General features: G+C 36.9%; 1 protein-coding gene across 9 annotated transcripts in view; it reads right to left on the bottom strand.

Annotated features, from left to right (window-relative positions):
* The window catches only part of DMD (dystrophin), a 2133401-nt gene that overhangs the window by 1080068 nt on the left and 1036227 nt on the right, over positions 1-17106 (bottom strand). The window contains exon 1 of one of the 9 annotated variants that reach the window (XM_017548501.2): positions 4350-4514. The exons of the other annotated variants lie outside the window; for them this stretch is intronic. The gene's annotated coding sequence lies outside the window, so the exon portion shown is untranslated. Of the gene's footprint in view, positions 1-4349; positions 4515-17106 lie in introns of those variants that run through there. 9 annotated transcript variants of the gene reach the window in all.

Raw genomic sequence — 17106 nt, 5'->3', positions numbered from 1 at the left:
GGGAGAAAATGATCTATTTCTCTATGTAACTCCATCCTGTTTTATGTGTTCTAGTGAGTATATATTGCTATTATACTTTGTTTTTAAGATAAAATAAAATTTAAAAAAGAAAAAAAGAAGCTATTTTAGAACAGATAAAACTGCTTATGAGAGGCTTACTACCTTTTAAAATGTTATTTTTATTAAACTAAAAAGAAATTTTCAAAAACCCAGCCAAGGTAAGTAAAGAAAATAGTTTTTTTCTCGTGCTCCCAAATTAAGACTATACATGAAATGGCTAGGAAAGTGATAGGATGACTCCTTTTTTACACGGATAAGAGTGGGTTTAGGAAACAATCTAGTTCTCTAGTTATATACTTGTTTAAAAACCAGATGAGGAGATCATCTCCTCACTTGTCTTTTGCCTCTGGAGGTGAAAGATATGGTCAAAGTTCAGTGACAAAGTGACAATAATCAAGGGAGTTTAGTAAGCTGAGGTTGTGTTTCTCTAGGCACTATTATATAGTCAGACCATGAAACAAGACTGCTCCTTCCAGGAAATGCCATGACACAGCCTTATTATTTACATTTCTGTAAGCAAAGGTAGCAGAATTTAGCTACAGGAGTCCCCTCCACTGTCATTATTAGTACAGGTAGTTTCTGAACATTACTCCAAATCCATGGAGACCCTTATTGGCAGATATTACAGAGATACTCACCAACATACCAGTGAACCATGGTTTATTTTATTTTTGTTGTTTATTGGCTATCATGGTTTTATTTATCTTTGTCTATTTTATTAGGGTCTCATTGAGTCTGCACTAACATGAGTACCTCAGTATTCCTTATCTCCAAAAAGAAAATTTCTTGAGGTTAGAAATTTTATGTAATTAATTAAATTTCTCTGCCATTTTAAAAAAAGGTGACTGTTAATTCTACACTTACATAATATATAATAACTGCTTCTTTGTATCTTGGAGATTTTCTCTGACGTATTCAAATAAATAGTTGTTTAAGTAGCCCTGGCCTGTAAGTATATATGCCCTTGTACACATGAATGTACATGTAGACATGCCAAGACACACAATGATAAACACAATGTGATATGCAAATTGTTAATATATTTTAACTTATTCAACAGAATAAAGAAAGCAGGAGAATTTCCTTTATAATTTCAAGTATTCTTTAGGATGTATACCATATATGGGCTACATTACAATGTTTCCTCAAGGTAGCAAATATGTTCAATTTGAAAGTAGACAACTATCAGAAGACGATTTTTTAAAGACAGGGAGGTTGAGTAAATGTATTATGCTCATATACTGCAAATGCTGTAATTATTATTTTTTAAAAGAGTTGGCTTTCACTAACAACAAGTTTTTTTTCCTTATACAAATATACTGATTTCCCATTGGATCACAGTGTTAGATAATTCCTGATGTACCTTGAGATAAGAGATGCTCAAGAGCTTCATTAGATTTTCAGAGAGAGTTCCACGATCCTATATTTGTCTCTTCACTTATCTTTTTAAATAGCACTCAAACGTACACACATTTTTATACTCAACTTCAAATAAAAGTATGCCCTGCCCTTTCTTTCGCTGATAATAAAAGTGTGGTTGGTATTGTCTCCAGAGAAATGAATGTGCTCTTAAACATTTGTTTTAAGATCATAATAACTACTGTTATTTTTAAAGTAGAAAAATCTGTAAGTATTGAAATTGTAAAATGAAGGGAAAAGAAAATAGTTTTAAATATTATGGACAAAATCTTCTTAAGAAAAATAATTTCTTACTTCCAATGACTCTGGCATATTCAAACATATAAAAGAATTAAAAAACAACTTTATTATATTTTAGGCCCTTTAAAATTTAAGTAAAACATTAAGACATATTTTATATCTTTGTTTTGAATATGTGAAGGTTCTCCTTTATTCATACAGAATATGAAAAACTCTGGACATACCATTATTTTTAAAATATATTTGTGTATGTGTGTTAAATTGAATCGTTCTAATGAGGAAAGTTACATTCAATGTCAGGTTGTTCTTATCAAATGAGTTTCTAGGTGTATTACAAAGAAGCAACAAATTCCTTGTTGACGTCTCTATTACTTTAGTTATTTCAGTTGAGAACAAGGGAAAATATAAGAAGGATATTATTGAAGTGTATTGCTATACTTTTTATTCACATCACAGTATTTTACATTTGTCTTTTAAGTTTGTACATAGATAATATTTCTGGAATTATTTTCATTAAGGGATATTTAATGATGAAATAAGCACTCTTACAGAAGACCTCTAAGTGTTATTTTTGACCAAATCATATATAGCCTCTATATATGCAAACATTTCACTACTACAGATAATATACAGGGGTACACAGGCTTGAAGTAGTGGAGAGACTGATGGACAATAAGCCATAAATCTTTTTTTAAAAATCACCAAAATCTTAACTATATTCTTGATCATACAAAATAAAAGGGGAGTTCTAAAGAAATAAAGCAAAAAAATTCATAATCCACATTATGGCAATCATCCAGTTTGTAAAAGAAGAGTGTGTATTTTAAAATAAATCCTTAATGATTTGATATTTTGTTTTTGGAACTTTACAAGCAAGACTATCCTAAGGAATTCAGAGCTTTCCTCACAAGACCAAAGCAACAGTGCATGAAATTGAACTCAAAAAGAGCCACCATTCTGTGTGACTTCTTGGCTGACACAATTTAGATATTTATAGCTTTACGAATGGGCCACTGGAGAAGAACTTGAAGCTTTCTCTAGCCAGGAAGGATTAATGAACGTGTGCACCTGGTAATTACACCACTCCATCTTCCTGAAAGCCCTCACGCTGCCTCTATGGCAGAAACTATAATGAAAATGCATTGAAAAATATCAATCTGCAATTCTACAATTTAATCTAAATAATAAAACTTGGTATCTTTTCTCCCCACACATTCCAGATGTGATAAAACACATACAGCATTTAAATTTAAAACAAAGAAGCTGAATGTCAGCCTATTATTGAGCATGCCTCATTTCCAAAGTAAACCTCACAAGAGAAAAAAGAGGTTATTAAATACAGCAAAAAATTACAACATTCAAACGTACAATTGAGAATCGATAACTGTTACCCCTTTATTAAAACACAGCATACACTCTAAGTAATGCATTTACTTCAAGGCAGAGGCGTTTCAATGATTAAATCATAACCCAAGTGTACAAAGGTAAAATTTACAAGTGTAAAGGTATATTCATCTTCCAAGTCCAGTTATTTGTTCTGGTTATTTTTTCTAAACTCTTACTAAAAGTAAAACCTCTCTTAGTAACTTTTAAAATATGTTAAAAAAAAAAAAACAAATCATTCTCTTCTTTACCTAACCACATGTTAATTGCAAAATTACTTGAAATAAAGAGACATACAATGTCATAGTATGCAACTCAAATAACTTGTTACAAAGAAATTTTCATTCTAAAACTTGAACAAATCAAACTTTTTGCAGCAGTATTTTTTTTCTCAGATAAAACACAGTATAGAGGTTCAACCTAGTGTTTCTTAATGAGACACAGTGCAATTTGATAGTCTAAGGAAGGCAGCAATGTATATATAAACTGAGAAGGCTGCTTTCAAAAAAAATCAAGGTGTTCTAAGCAAAGCAGGGTTTTATGATAAAGTTTCATGGTAATCACATTGAATTTTAATGACTGCTTTAGTAAAGCAGAAAGAGAGAAAATTTAATGTAAGCACTGATACTAAAAGTTAATTGCCGTCTTAACACACAGGCACCAAGATCCCCCTAGCAGGAGTCTCTTAAAAAATGCCTTTAAGCGCAGAAGAGGGCACAAGCTTTGAAAAAAAAAATTGCCTGTTACTGTTAAACTCTATTGTTCCCCGATGGAGTATAGAAGAAAGAAATGCTCCAGGAGAGGGAAGTGGATATGAATTGCCCCCTCCAGAGGAGCCAAACAAATTGGCTGTAAGAAGACTTCAAAAGCTGGATGAACAGAGAAGCTCAAAGACCTTACAGATTTGGGCTACTTGCCCTTGCTGCTGTTTTTGTTTTTTGGTTTTTGTTTTTTAATTTCCCCTAGAATGAATATGGTTTAACTTGAGAGAAATAATGGAAGGATGCATTTTTAAATGCTTCAATTCCCAGCTTTTTATTCTGCCTCTAACTAGCTATTACAATACCACTTAATCCGGACCTCAGCATTCCAAGTACCAAAGCATCTCCTCCCACCCACTGCTCACACGCTCCTGCATCAGAATAGAAGACTTACATAGAAGCTGCCAGACCCACAGAAGAGCACTTTCCTCTCAACAGATGTCTTCCAGCTTTTAGGCACACACACACTCAGACACACTTGCCTACCTTAATAAGGTGTGCAAAAAACCTCTTTCAGTCCCCACGGATGCTTTTAGTTCAGAGCAGCCAGCAATGCCTCCGCACAAAGCTTTGCCATTGCTAGTGTGAAGAGAAAGAGCTGCTGGGATGCTGAATGGCACATCAGCCAACTTTGTGTGTAGCAAAGGCTCTAAAGAAATCCTGGGCTGAAACTCTGCTGCATCATGGATTGGACTGAATTTCACTCCACACATAGCCTGCATTACCCGATGGAGATTATTTCTGGAAGCACTTAGAACATGTTTGTCTACATAAAGAGAGACCCTTTCTCTTTTCTTAACTATTTAAATAATATGCTAACAAGAGACCTGATACTTTGAGGAAGATCATTTATTGTGAGCTCCATGAGGGCCTCAATGGCCTCTGTCAAAATTGCAGCCCCAGCGTTTGGAACACAGTTGGCACTTGATAAATATTTGTCTAAATATTGAATGTTCAATTGATTCCAGGTTCAAAATTGAATTTGCTAAATTATTTACACACTGTAATGAAAATAAAAATGACTTAAGTAAACCCACTGATAACAATATTTAGAAAGTTTGTTGCAAACAATATGTATTATTTGCTTATTGCCCTGGCAATTTCTAACATCATAATAGTTCATTATGATAGCCCATTCCTTGGTGAATGAATAGCACACTTCATTTTAACTCACTGATATAATGTATATTTATCATCAGCTATACAATTGTGTGTGTGTGCATGTGTATTTGTCATTCAAAAGGAGATATATATATATATATATATATATATATATACACGCACACAAACACACAATTATTAACCCTCTGGAGCTGCTTCACCAAGCCTTGCATTAAAGCTGGATTGAATAAGACATTCATTCCTCAATGAAGTTTTACTTCTTCTATGATGACTTCTTAATAACTCTAAATTCACGGGTGTATTCTTTGCCATGTTACTGTCCCAAAACTAAATGCAAGCTGGGATGGAACCAAGCCTAGAGGTTAATTCCTGAAGCCAGAGGAAAAGGTTCCAAAGTGCCCTACACCTCAAGCTCGTCCAACAGATCCCACACCTGGAAGCAATCTCCAGCAAGTGCCTGTTGACAGGCACAGGTGTGTGTGTATTGGGACAGCTCAGGAACACATCTAATTTGATAGATGACATTCTGATGTGGCAGGCTTTATTGCGCTGTTTATGACAGTATCTACAGATTACAATGTGCTTGTTTAATAAACGGAGTAATTAAGTGCACCCAAAACAAAACAGAAAGTTAATACCTAAGTGGTGCTGAAATGTTTATGTACCACAACTGATTAGTGTATTCTTCACTGCCTATGACTCCACCTGAAGTTATATCCTCTGAAGGAATCCTTAGTCTATATACACACATCTCCAAGTTATGAACATCAGCTTGATGCATATCCTCAGAAAGACCTACAAACACCTGCAGCCTCACCGCATCTATCTACACCCTTAACAGGTATTCAATAAATACTTGTCAAATGATCAGATAAGTGATAAATGAAGGAGAAACATACTGATATTTATATCTTCAAGATTGCTACTATGGGCATACAATTTTACAGGAGTTGGTGCATGGATTGTATATCTTTTCAGTCTACATTTTTTTTCTCTAAAATATAACTGGCAGTTGCCTTATGGATAGATTAAATTTGATAGAGCTTGATGCTTGAGGTGCTATTTCAGCACCATCTCTGTAATTCTGGAACTAGTTATCAGCCTTGGCAGATGCAAATGTACGCAGTTTTGATTTTCTTCCCGACTCCCTAACTGCAGATTTTACAATTGAAGAAAGAAAGGGGAGCTTTTATTTATAAATAATCAATACAATTTGTAAATAGAAATCCTTTCCCTCTGAGCAGCTCACAGCCAGACAGCTCTCAGAGGAAGGTAGGTCAGCTCTCTCGTAACTAATGGTGTGGTCTACATCACAGAGGTTACCAGAGATTCCTTGGCAGAATGCAAATCAAACATCGTGAATGGATCAAAGCACAGCATCTAAACATTGCTCAGACCTGCCATTCATATTTTCATGTATCAGGAACTTGAAAGAGAAATTAGAATGGAAAGAAAATGCACTTTCCAAAGTGTATAATATTATTGAGATTTTTAGCATATTTGTCCCTCTGAGAATAGTATATCTTATCCCATTTTAGGGCAGTGACTAAGTAGGGGTTTGTGAAGGCAGAAGACTTGAGAGTGTCTTGGCTCAGCTACTTATAAGCTGTATGACCTTGTACAACTTCTGGCTTCAACTTCCACATCTGTAAGTTGAATTAATAATATCTCATCAAGTGATGAGAATTTAATAGATATTAAAGCACTGCTCTTCAAAATTTAATGTGATACAAGCCAGGTGTGGTGGCTCACATCTGTAATCCCATCTACTCAGGAGGCAGAGGTGGCAGGATTATTTGAGTCCAGGAGTTTGTGACCAGATTGAGCAAAACAGCAAGACCCTATCTTAAAAGCAAATAAACAAAAAAACAGAAATGCATCAAAAGAAAAAAGAAAAAAAGAATACAATAAAAATGACCTTAAAAATGCAAAGTTTAAATCACTAGCCCTGGGGTGGTGCCTGAAAGTCTGCATTCTGAATAAACTCCCAGGTGGTACTGCTGCTCTGTGGACACCACGCTAAGCAGTAAATGTCAGTGGAAAAGACTATTATTTTTCCAAATGATAGTGAATTTGTGTCCTATTGACATTTTTATTTGGTGCATGTTTTCCCTCAATATCTACCCAACCAACAATTACTAGATGCTTGTCTATGGCAGGTGATGTACAGGACATAGGGATTTTAATGTTTATAAAGACACTGTCCTGTCCTCAGGAAGCTTTTGATATATGTGAGAATGAAGATCACTTACCACTAAAAACAGTTTGGACATGGAGGATCAAAGCTATCTACCCGTTATGCTCACATAGCTTACTGTCCACATTAACATGGTTTACCATTCCATTTTCTTCATTAGCATAACTTTCCTATTACAGATAACACTGGGCCAGGCAAATAATTTGACTGTTCACTACAGTAACTTCACCAAACTCCCATCAACTCTTCATCAGAAAACATCTATAGAGTTCACACTCTAATACGCTTGAGCCTCTTGGCTGGAAATCTTCACTGTGTTGTTTCCACCAAATATAAGTTGTAATATTATGATCGTTATACACTACTAATTGTGTCCCCGCAGTAAAGACCAATCTTAAACCAAGCTTCGTATTCCCAATAAAATCCAACCTCATCTTTCTCCTTGTGAAACATTACCAAAGCTTTGTCCAGGTTGTGGTCTTTCTTACCATAGTAAGCAATAAACTTAATTTGTCTCATCAAAAGTGAGCTGAAATTTCCCATATGTAAGAAATAGACATGTGAATCAAAGGTATGTTACAAGGAGATAAGCAGTGGTGCCAAGGGGTGGGTTAAAAGACTCTAGCTCCTTTATTTGTCATCACAAATAAATATCCAATTTAATTACAATTAGTACATTTTTCTCTGAAAACTCAGTTTAACTACAAATCCCTTCTTCCCCTTTTACTTACTCACCCAGGCATTTGGATGTTACCACTGGTGCCATCATTGATTGTGATAAAATATTTGATAAGTGTTATGCCTTCATTGCTATATTGACAGTATAATAAATGAGAGTGACACTAACCCAGATTAAGAAAGAGAGGGAAATATTTTGGTGGACATGATGGCAAAGCTAAAACTAGATGGAGGCCCAGAATGTCTGGAAAATCCAGCATCCAGACAGACAATGCAAGATCATGGCATTTTCAGGGAAAAACATAAATTGCAGCAAAAGCCAACAATGGGGAAAGAGTGAGAAAGAAACTAAGTATCCAAACAGTTGTTTGTTGGAATTCACACAGGATGATTGGCGAAATATTAGGGAAAGTCATAAGATATAGTCTCAAACATTTTTGAAGGCTGAAAGGTTTTCATAACTTGTAATAATGGAACAGGCTGAAGGTGGCCAATTCTTACATTACAGCATTAGGTCATAGGGTAAAGATTAGGGATAATAGAAGCTTCCCCAGTTAAGTCTGTTTACCCCACATTTCTTTGTCTCTACTCTGACTAGTTTGTTTACTCATGTAAACTTTGTGCTGGATGGTCCTCTCAGAGTGGGGCTGACCAGGGAAATTACCCATTAATGGTGTTTGCTCTGGGCCCCAGGAACCAAACCTTTTAGCTGTGATGATGGTCATGTCAGGGCCACCGCCTGCTGGGGTTCGTCCGACAGACCCAAGCTACATGACAGGTGAATAAATGTACTTGGTCTTTCATGTCAAGTTAAATAGCTTATGTCATTGATACCCAAAGTGTGGTCTGCAGGCCAACATCTTTGCTATAACACTGAGCACATGCTAAAAATGAAGAATCTCAGACAACACCCCAGACCTACTGAATCAGTATCGGTTTATTAACATAATCCCCAGGTGATTTTAAATTCATGTCAAAGATTAAGAAGCACTATTCAAAATAGAATCCTGGAGGCTATGGGAAGCTACTGAAGGGTTTTAATAAGGGAAGTGACATAAATGAATTTGCATTTTAGAAAAAAATTACTCTGTGTCCATTCATTCCTTCAGGATATATATGCCAAGCGTTGACCTTAGAGCTGGAAATTTGGCACTATTTAGAGTGGATTAGCAGAAATTCCCTATTCAGTATTCATTCAACAAACATTTATTGCATGCCAATTTTGTTTTGTTTGTTTTTTTGAGACAGGGTCTCGCTCTGTCATGCAGGCTGGAGTGCAGTGGCATGACCTCAGCTCAATGCAACCTCCACCTTCTGAGTTCAAGAATTTCTCGTGCCTCAGCCATCTGAATAGCTGGGATTATAGGCATCTACCACCACAGCAAGCTAATTCTTGTATTTTTAGTAGAGACTGCATTTCACCATGTTGGACAGGCTGGTCTTGAACTCCTGACCTCTGGTAATCTGCCTGCTTTGGCCTCCCAAAGTGCTAGGATTACAGGTGTGAAACACTGTGCCCAGCCTGCATGCCAACTTTGATTTGACTTTTCCAAAAGCTTGATGTAGAAATAATCCCACATTGATGGCTATGTTTTTAATGCAGCCAACCTTTCTTATCTAGGACAAATAACTCTTCAGAATCTTCTAGCATACTGTACTCAAAACTGCTTAACATTATCAGGCTGTTGGCTCAAACATGAAAGGTTTTTTAAATATAGTTTTATAGAATTTTTATTGCAATGGTATTTGCTGTGTTGGAACTTGACCCATAGTACAAGTTATAGTACAAGATACCAATCAATATTTTTTTTGTAATGAACAATATAAGATGCACAGCTTGCCAAATCTAAACTTTAATATTAGAGATTATAGGATAAGTACCATTTTTGGCTAACATATGCAGGGGATTGCCCTTTGGTAACTAAAAAGGAAAACAGTAAATTCTTAGTACGTGGAGTCTGTGTCTTTTTAATAATAGTCAGTGTCCTGCTAGAACTCACACAGACTTGGTGTGAAGAGCTCTGAAAAGCTAGTTACCCTACTTTATGCACGTTTTATTCTTGCTTCCTATATGCAAACATAGTGATGGACAGTGGGCAATGAGCTCTTACTTCTATTGCGATCCTGGGTTGCTTGAGCTGCCTGTAATCTACCAAGCCAGGATCATTATAAGGAATATAATCAATGTAGCTAAATATAAAGTCATCATGTTCCTGACTCAGTTCCTTTGTAGCTGCAGGAACACTAAATTTCATTCAGAATTCTAAATCCCAAAGGGCTAGATACTCTAAGACCCTTAATGGTATTCTTATAGTGTCATAGAGTTTGGCAGATGCCCTATACACTGGACATCTGGCAGATTCCCTGAGAAAACAGAAACTCAGAAGAAACCAAAGATTCAAATACTCTCTTCAATACTCACCACCTAGGAAACTTTATAGAAGACCTTGGGTTTCTTTTATATTGGTTCTTTAATTTACATAATAGCAATGATAATAATATCCTTGTAGAACTATTCTGAAGATGAAACACAATAAAAATATTTACAATATCTAGCTCTTAATAAACTCTCAATATATATTAATTTCTTTTCCCCACTCCCTTCTGGGTTATTAAGACCCCTATAAAAGGTAAATTTATTTAAATCACAGCAGTCACTAACATTTTTGAACAGTTGAGTTAATTGAATTAGGAAGACAGTTATAAAGAATAAACCCTGAATAAAGAGAATGTGTATTATGTTCTCTAAAATGTGTAAAATGTGCGAAAGAAAGATAAAAACAAAAGGAGGGCTTGCTTGAGATGACTGATATCCAAGTAGATTGTACACCCTAGTTCTCAAAACCATTGAATGTAAGGACTGAAGATATCATAAAACTCTCTATTTTGCAGATACGGGCACTGAGGCTAAGTTCAGTAAAATAACTTGCCTAGGCCTTAGAAAAATAGCAAGGCAGGATTGAAACCTAGTGAATGAGAGGCTTCAAGAAGAAAGAAAACAATGTGGATACAGGGAAAGGGGGAGGGATAACAGTAGGATAAATACCTAATATATGTGGGGTTTAAAACCTAGATGATGTGTTGATGAGTACAGCCAACCACCATGGCATATGTATACCTATGTAATAAACCTGCACATTCTGCGCATGTATCCAAGAACTAAAAGTACAATAATAAGAAGAAGAAGAAAGAAAGAAAACAACGTGAAGAATTAAAGCAGGATAGGGAACGAAGGAAAGCTACAGCTCAGGGTGAAGTCTTGTATCTCCTTTGCCTCTGTCCTCTTAGTAGATCCTCGGGGTAAATCAGTTACATTCCTTAGCTTCTCATACAGAAGTGCCAGAGTGTGATCACGGTACTCTACCATTAAACATTGAAAATCCTCTACAACCATGAACATAGAAAAATTATTTATCCTTATGTTCTTGCTGTATCAAAGACTCTCAGAGATTTTCAGCAACATGCCTTTTCCATATTGATCAATAAAGATGGGTAACCAGAAACATCATAATGAAAGTGATAGTTTTTGTACTGCCTTCCCAGATAATTTTACAGACAGACATGATTTTGAAGCAGCAAGTATTTTTATGAAGACCCCGTCTGAACAGCTATTCACTCCAAGGGGACTTGAATTTGAATAATATCTGCAGACAGATGATTGTCAAATCTATATCTCTAGCATGTACTTCTTCCCTGAATCCGATACTTGCATCAAACTACACTCTTTATGACTTTACCAGAATGTCTAACAAGTTTTCAAACTTAGCAATCCCAAAACAAAATTATTGCTTCCACTTTTACCCTTCTACCATCTAACTTGATCCTTCCACCATTTTCTCAATCCTATTTACTTTATCCACCTTGGAGTCAATCTGGGCTCTTCTCTTTGTTTCACACCCCATACTCTATTCATCAGCAAACTTGGTAGTGCCACCTTCCAAAGATAGTCAGAATTCATGTACTTCACATTGTTTCCACTGAAAGCGTCCTGGTTTGGAATCACCATTATTTCTCACTTGAATTATTGCAATGACTCCCTCTGCTTCAATAGGTACTCTACTCTCTGTTCTCCACTGAGTGGCTAGAACAATTCATCTCACTTCTTTCCCCAAATGATGAGTCTACTTAGAAAAATATATTGAAAAGACAAAATCATAGAGATGGAGAACAGATTAATTGTTGCTAGTGATTCAGGATGGGAGATGGGAGGTTTGGATGAGTGTGACAATAAAAGGGTAGCTTAAGATAGTTCCTTTGTGATGCTGAAACTATTCTGTACCAAGTATCAAGATAGTGGTAGTTGTTATATGACTCTACGCGTTGTATAAAATTGCATAGAATGACACACACAAATACGTGCATGTAAAAGCTGGTGAGATCTGAATAAGGCATAGATTTTATTAATATCAATTTCCTGGTTTTGATATTATATATAGTTATGTAAAATATGAGATCTGGATAAAGCATAGATTGAATCAACATCTATTTCCTGGTTTTGATATTATATACAATTATGTAAGATGTAACCATTAGCTGAAGATGGGTGAAGGGTACTCATGACATTTCTGAACTATTTTTTGCAACTTCCTATAAGTGTATATGTATTTCAAAATAACAGGTTTTAAAAATACTGCATATACATGCCATTCCTCAAGACTATGCATTTTCTATTTCTTCTACCTGAAATGCTCTTTCTTCAAATATGTAAATGGATAATTCCCCCCTTTCTTGAGATTTCTGTTCAAATGTCTCCTCATAGAGGTCTGTCCAGAGTGCCATACATAAAATATCAATTTTGCTGGGCATGGTGGCCCATGCCTTTAATTTCAGCACTTTAAGGGGAGGAGGTGGGCAGATCACTTGAGCCCAGGATTTCAAGACCAGTGATACTGAGGTAGTGAGGTACTGCTATAAAGATACTTGAAAATGTGGAAGTGACTTTGGAAGTGGGTAACAGGCAGAGGTTGGGACAGTTGGGTGGCTCAGAAGAAGACATGAAGATGTAGGAAAGTTTGGAACTTCCTAGAGACTTGTTGAATGGTTCTGACCAAAATGCTGATAGTGATATGGACACTGAAGTCCAGGCTGAGGTAGTCTCAGATGGAGATGAGAAACTTATTGGGAACTGGAGTAAAGGTCATTCTTACTATAAATAACAGGGAGAATGGCAGCATTTTGACCCTGCCCTAGATATCTGTGGAACTTTGAACTTGAGAGAGATGATTTAAGGTATCTGACAGAACAAATTTCTAAGTAGCAAAGCATTCAAGAGGTCACAAAGCATAAAAGAAAAATTTGCAGCCTGATGATGAGGTATTTTCTGGGGAGAAATTCAGACTGGCTGCAGAAATTTGCATATGTAACAAGGAGCCCAATGTTAATAGCCAAGATAATGGGGAAAATGTCTCCAGAGCAAGTCAAAGACCTTCACTTCAGCTCCTTTCATCACAGACCCAGAGGTCTAGGAAGGAAAAATGGTTTTGTGGGCCAGGTCCACCCACCACCCCACCACTGTGTGCAGCATCGGGACTTAGTGCCCTGCGTCCCAGCCACTTCAGCCATGGAAAAAGGCGCCAACGTACAGCTTGCGCCATTGCTTCAGAGGGTACAAGCTCCAAGCCTTGGCAACTTCCATGTGGTGTTAGCCTGTGGGTACATAGAAGTCAGGAATTGAGGTTTGGGAACCTCTGCCTAGATTTCAGAGGATTTATGGAAATGCCTGGATGTCCAGGCAGAAGCCTGCTGCAGGAGTGAAGCCCTCATGGAGAACCTCTGCTAGGACAGTGTGGAAGGGAAATGTGGTATTGGAGCCCCTAAACAGAGTTCTCACTGGGGCACTTCCTAGTGGAGCTGTGAGAAAAAGGCCACCATACACCAGACCCCAGAATGGTAGAGCGAACAACAACTTGCACCATGTGCCTGGAAAAGTCACAAACATTCAATGCCAGCCTGTAAAAGTAGCCAGGAGAGGGGCTCTACCCTACAAAGCCACAGGGGTGGAGCTACCCAAGACCATGGGAACCCACCTCTTGCATCAGTATGACCTGGATGTGAGGTATGGAGTCAAAGGAGATCACTTCACAGCTTTAAGATTTGACTTCCCTGATAGATTTTGGACTGGCATGGGGCCTGTAGCCCCTTCATTTTGGCTAACTTCTCTCATTTGTAATGGGTATATTTACCAATGTCTATGCCCCCATTGTGTCTATGAAGTAACTAACCTGCTATTGATCTTATAGGCTTATAGGCAAAATGGACTTGACTTATCTCTGTTGAAGACTTTAGACTTGGACTTTTTGGTTAATGCTGAAATGAATTAATACTTTGGAATACTGTTGTTAAGGCATGATTGATTTTGAAACCTGAAAGGGAGATGAGATTTGGGAGGGGCCAGGAGCAAAATGATATGTTTCAGCTTTGTGTCCCCACCCAAATTTCATCTTGAATTGTAATCCTTATATCCCCATAACCCCATGTGTCAAGGGAGAGACTAGGTGGAGATAATTGAATCATGGGGTTGGCTTCCCCCATGCTGTTTTCACAATAGTGAGTGATTTCTCATGAGATCTGAGGGTTTTATAAGGATCTCTTCTCCCTTTGCTCAACACCTCTCCTTCATGCCACCTTGTGAAGAAGGTGTCTCGTTTCACGTTCGTCTTCCACTATGATTTTAAGTTTCCTGAGGCTTCTCCAGCCATAGTAAACTGTGAGTCAATTAAATCTCTTTCCTTTATAAATCACCCAATATTGGGAAGTTCTTTATAGAAGTATGAAAACTGACTAATACACTCCCTCCCTCTAGATTTCTGTTCAAATGTCACATCATAGGGGTCTGCCCAGACTGCCATATATAAAATATCAATTTTGGCTAGGCCTGGTGATCCATGCCTGTAATTCCAGCCCTTTACGAGGTAGAGGTGGGTGGATTGCTTGAGCCCAGGAGTTCAAGACAAGCCTGGGCAACATAGTAAGACCTTGTCTATTAAAAACAGAAAAAAAATAAACATTAGCTGAGTATGATGGTGCATGCCTGTAGACCCAGCTACTTTGGAGGCTGAAGTGGGGAGATCATCTGAGCCCAGGGAGATCAAGGCTGCAGTCAGCCATGATCATGCCACTGCACTCCAGTCTAGGCAACAGAGTAAGGCACTGTCTCAAAAAAATAAATAGATAAAAAATAAAACATCAGCTTCCTGTCACTTATTCCCTATCTTGTTGACAGTTTTTCTTTTCTTCTTAACATTTTAATACTTCCATTTGAAATATTACATATTTATTTATTTAATCTTTCCTAAGTTCCTATTACTATATGAACTCCTTGAAAGGAGAAAGGTTGTCTGGTTTTTGTTATCCCTGTACTTATGTTAGGTACACACAACAGACATTCAACAAATATTTGATGAATTAGTAAATGAGTGAACAGGTAAAGCTACTAGAAGGAACAGTCATACAGGTTGGCTTAACAGGAAAGGCAAGTCTGACAAAGTCACTTGACAATATTTAAAAACCTGGGAAGGAAAAAGAAGACTTGCTCCTGCTACTTCTGTGATACAAAGAAAAACCTCATTATGAGCAGTTTTTTTTTTAATAATACACTTGAGCATTACCATGTAGAATGGTATTATGAATAGAACACACCATATATGTATAAAAATAAGTAACTTCCCTGGGAAGAATCAATATAGATAGTCCCCAGATTACAAATGAGTTGTGTGAAAGACAGCTGTTTAATGATCTGCTAGATGCTCTCTAAACTTTCTGACTGGGTTCACTTCACCCCTACCTATGCATTCCGGCATACTCTATTCCCTGGAATCATCAAATCTGTACCTAACCAGAGGAATTCAATGTAGTTAGATTTCATAGGTTAGTCCACAAAATAGCATTTCACTTATAAATGAGCTGAAGTATAGTATAAATAATGCTGGTCTTACTCTGCACATTGTAATTCAAATGCTTAGATTTGTGTCACATTTAATGGTACATTTACATGAGAAATGCAATATTAAATGTGGAAGTAAATGTGGGCCTTGAAGTCAAGTATACTTTGAAATCAAACTGTCACTCTGACACTGCCTTTGTGATACTGGTCCAGTTTCTTAAATTCTTGAAGCCTTAATTTCCTCAACTGTAACTTGGAGATAATCACTGAAACTACCCATCAGGATTATTTTAGGATTAAAGGACATAAGTCTTCAGCACACACTTAGTGTTCCATAACATTACATCTTATTATATTGAGCTCTTCCAGTTAGTCAGATTTACAAATGATATTTTATATATAATCATAAACCAATTGTATAACAAAGTCCCTGATACACTCTTAATACTAAATATGTCTAGTGAATATTTAATAAGTACAATGATTCACATACTGGAGAGGGATGAATAGATATGAAGGTTAGGCAAGGAGGCCTTTAATGTTTGTGAGCCTATCCATCCGTGATGTTTTTTTTTTCACCTTCCTTGCATGACCTTCTAATTTTCTACTCACAGGATTGTTAAAAGATATCTCTTCCTCTACCACTCCTTGTCCCTGCAGTGGGAGAAGCATTAGGGAAGTTCAAAAATAAATACCATTTATGTTGCATTTTTTGGTTGGAATTTTGGGGTCAATATTTAGTTAAAAAAAGTGTTAAGTGTATATTTTCATTTAAAAAAAGAAAAAAAAAAAGAAAACATAATTTATACAAAATACCCATGACCTCTTCACTGCTGTATCTTTTTGACCTTAGTATATAGAATCTCAACTGCAGCCTGAGGCCTGCCTCATCTCTGAAAAACATGCTACCCTAAGGATGAGGATATGAAGTGCCCTGCTAAAGTCATTCACTGGCATGACACTTGGTTTGTCCTGGATTAAGTATCTCTCTCAAGGGGGTTTTAGCCTATCAGCCCATTCCTGCGTAAGATGCCTTACTTGATTACTAGGCTCCCAAGCTAGAATGAAGATACTCCTACACATCCTACCCAATGCTAGACTAACATACAACTTTGCTCTCTAAAATTCTAGGCAATGATCCTACCAATTTGAGTCCTTCCTCTTCATGGTCCCTAAACACCAATATCTGCTTTCAGCCTTACCATATAATGTTCTTGTCCTCATCCTCTTGAAACAAATGTTAAGAATGACCAATCTTCCAGGTTCATCCATGAACCTGGAAACCATCATTCTCAGCAAACTGACAGAGGAGCAGAAGATCAAACACCGCATGTTCTCACTCATAGGCGGGTGTTGAACGATGA

This window comes from Cebus imitator, unplaced genomic scaffold, assembly GCF_001604975.1.
Source record: "Cebus imitator isolate Cc_AM_T3 unplaced genomic scaffold, Cebus_imitator-1.0 Scaffold208, whole genome shotgun sequence".
In the NCBI taxonomy this organism is placed as follows: Eukaryota; Metazoa; Chordata; class Mammalia; order Primates; family Cebidae; genus Cebus; species Cebus imitator.
The sequence above is the reverse complement of the archived record's forward strand: the minus strand, read 5'-3'. Positions and strand labels throughout refer to the sequence as shown.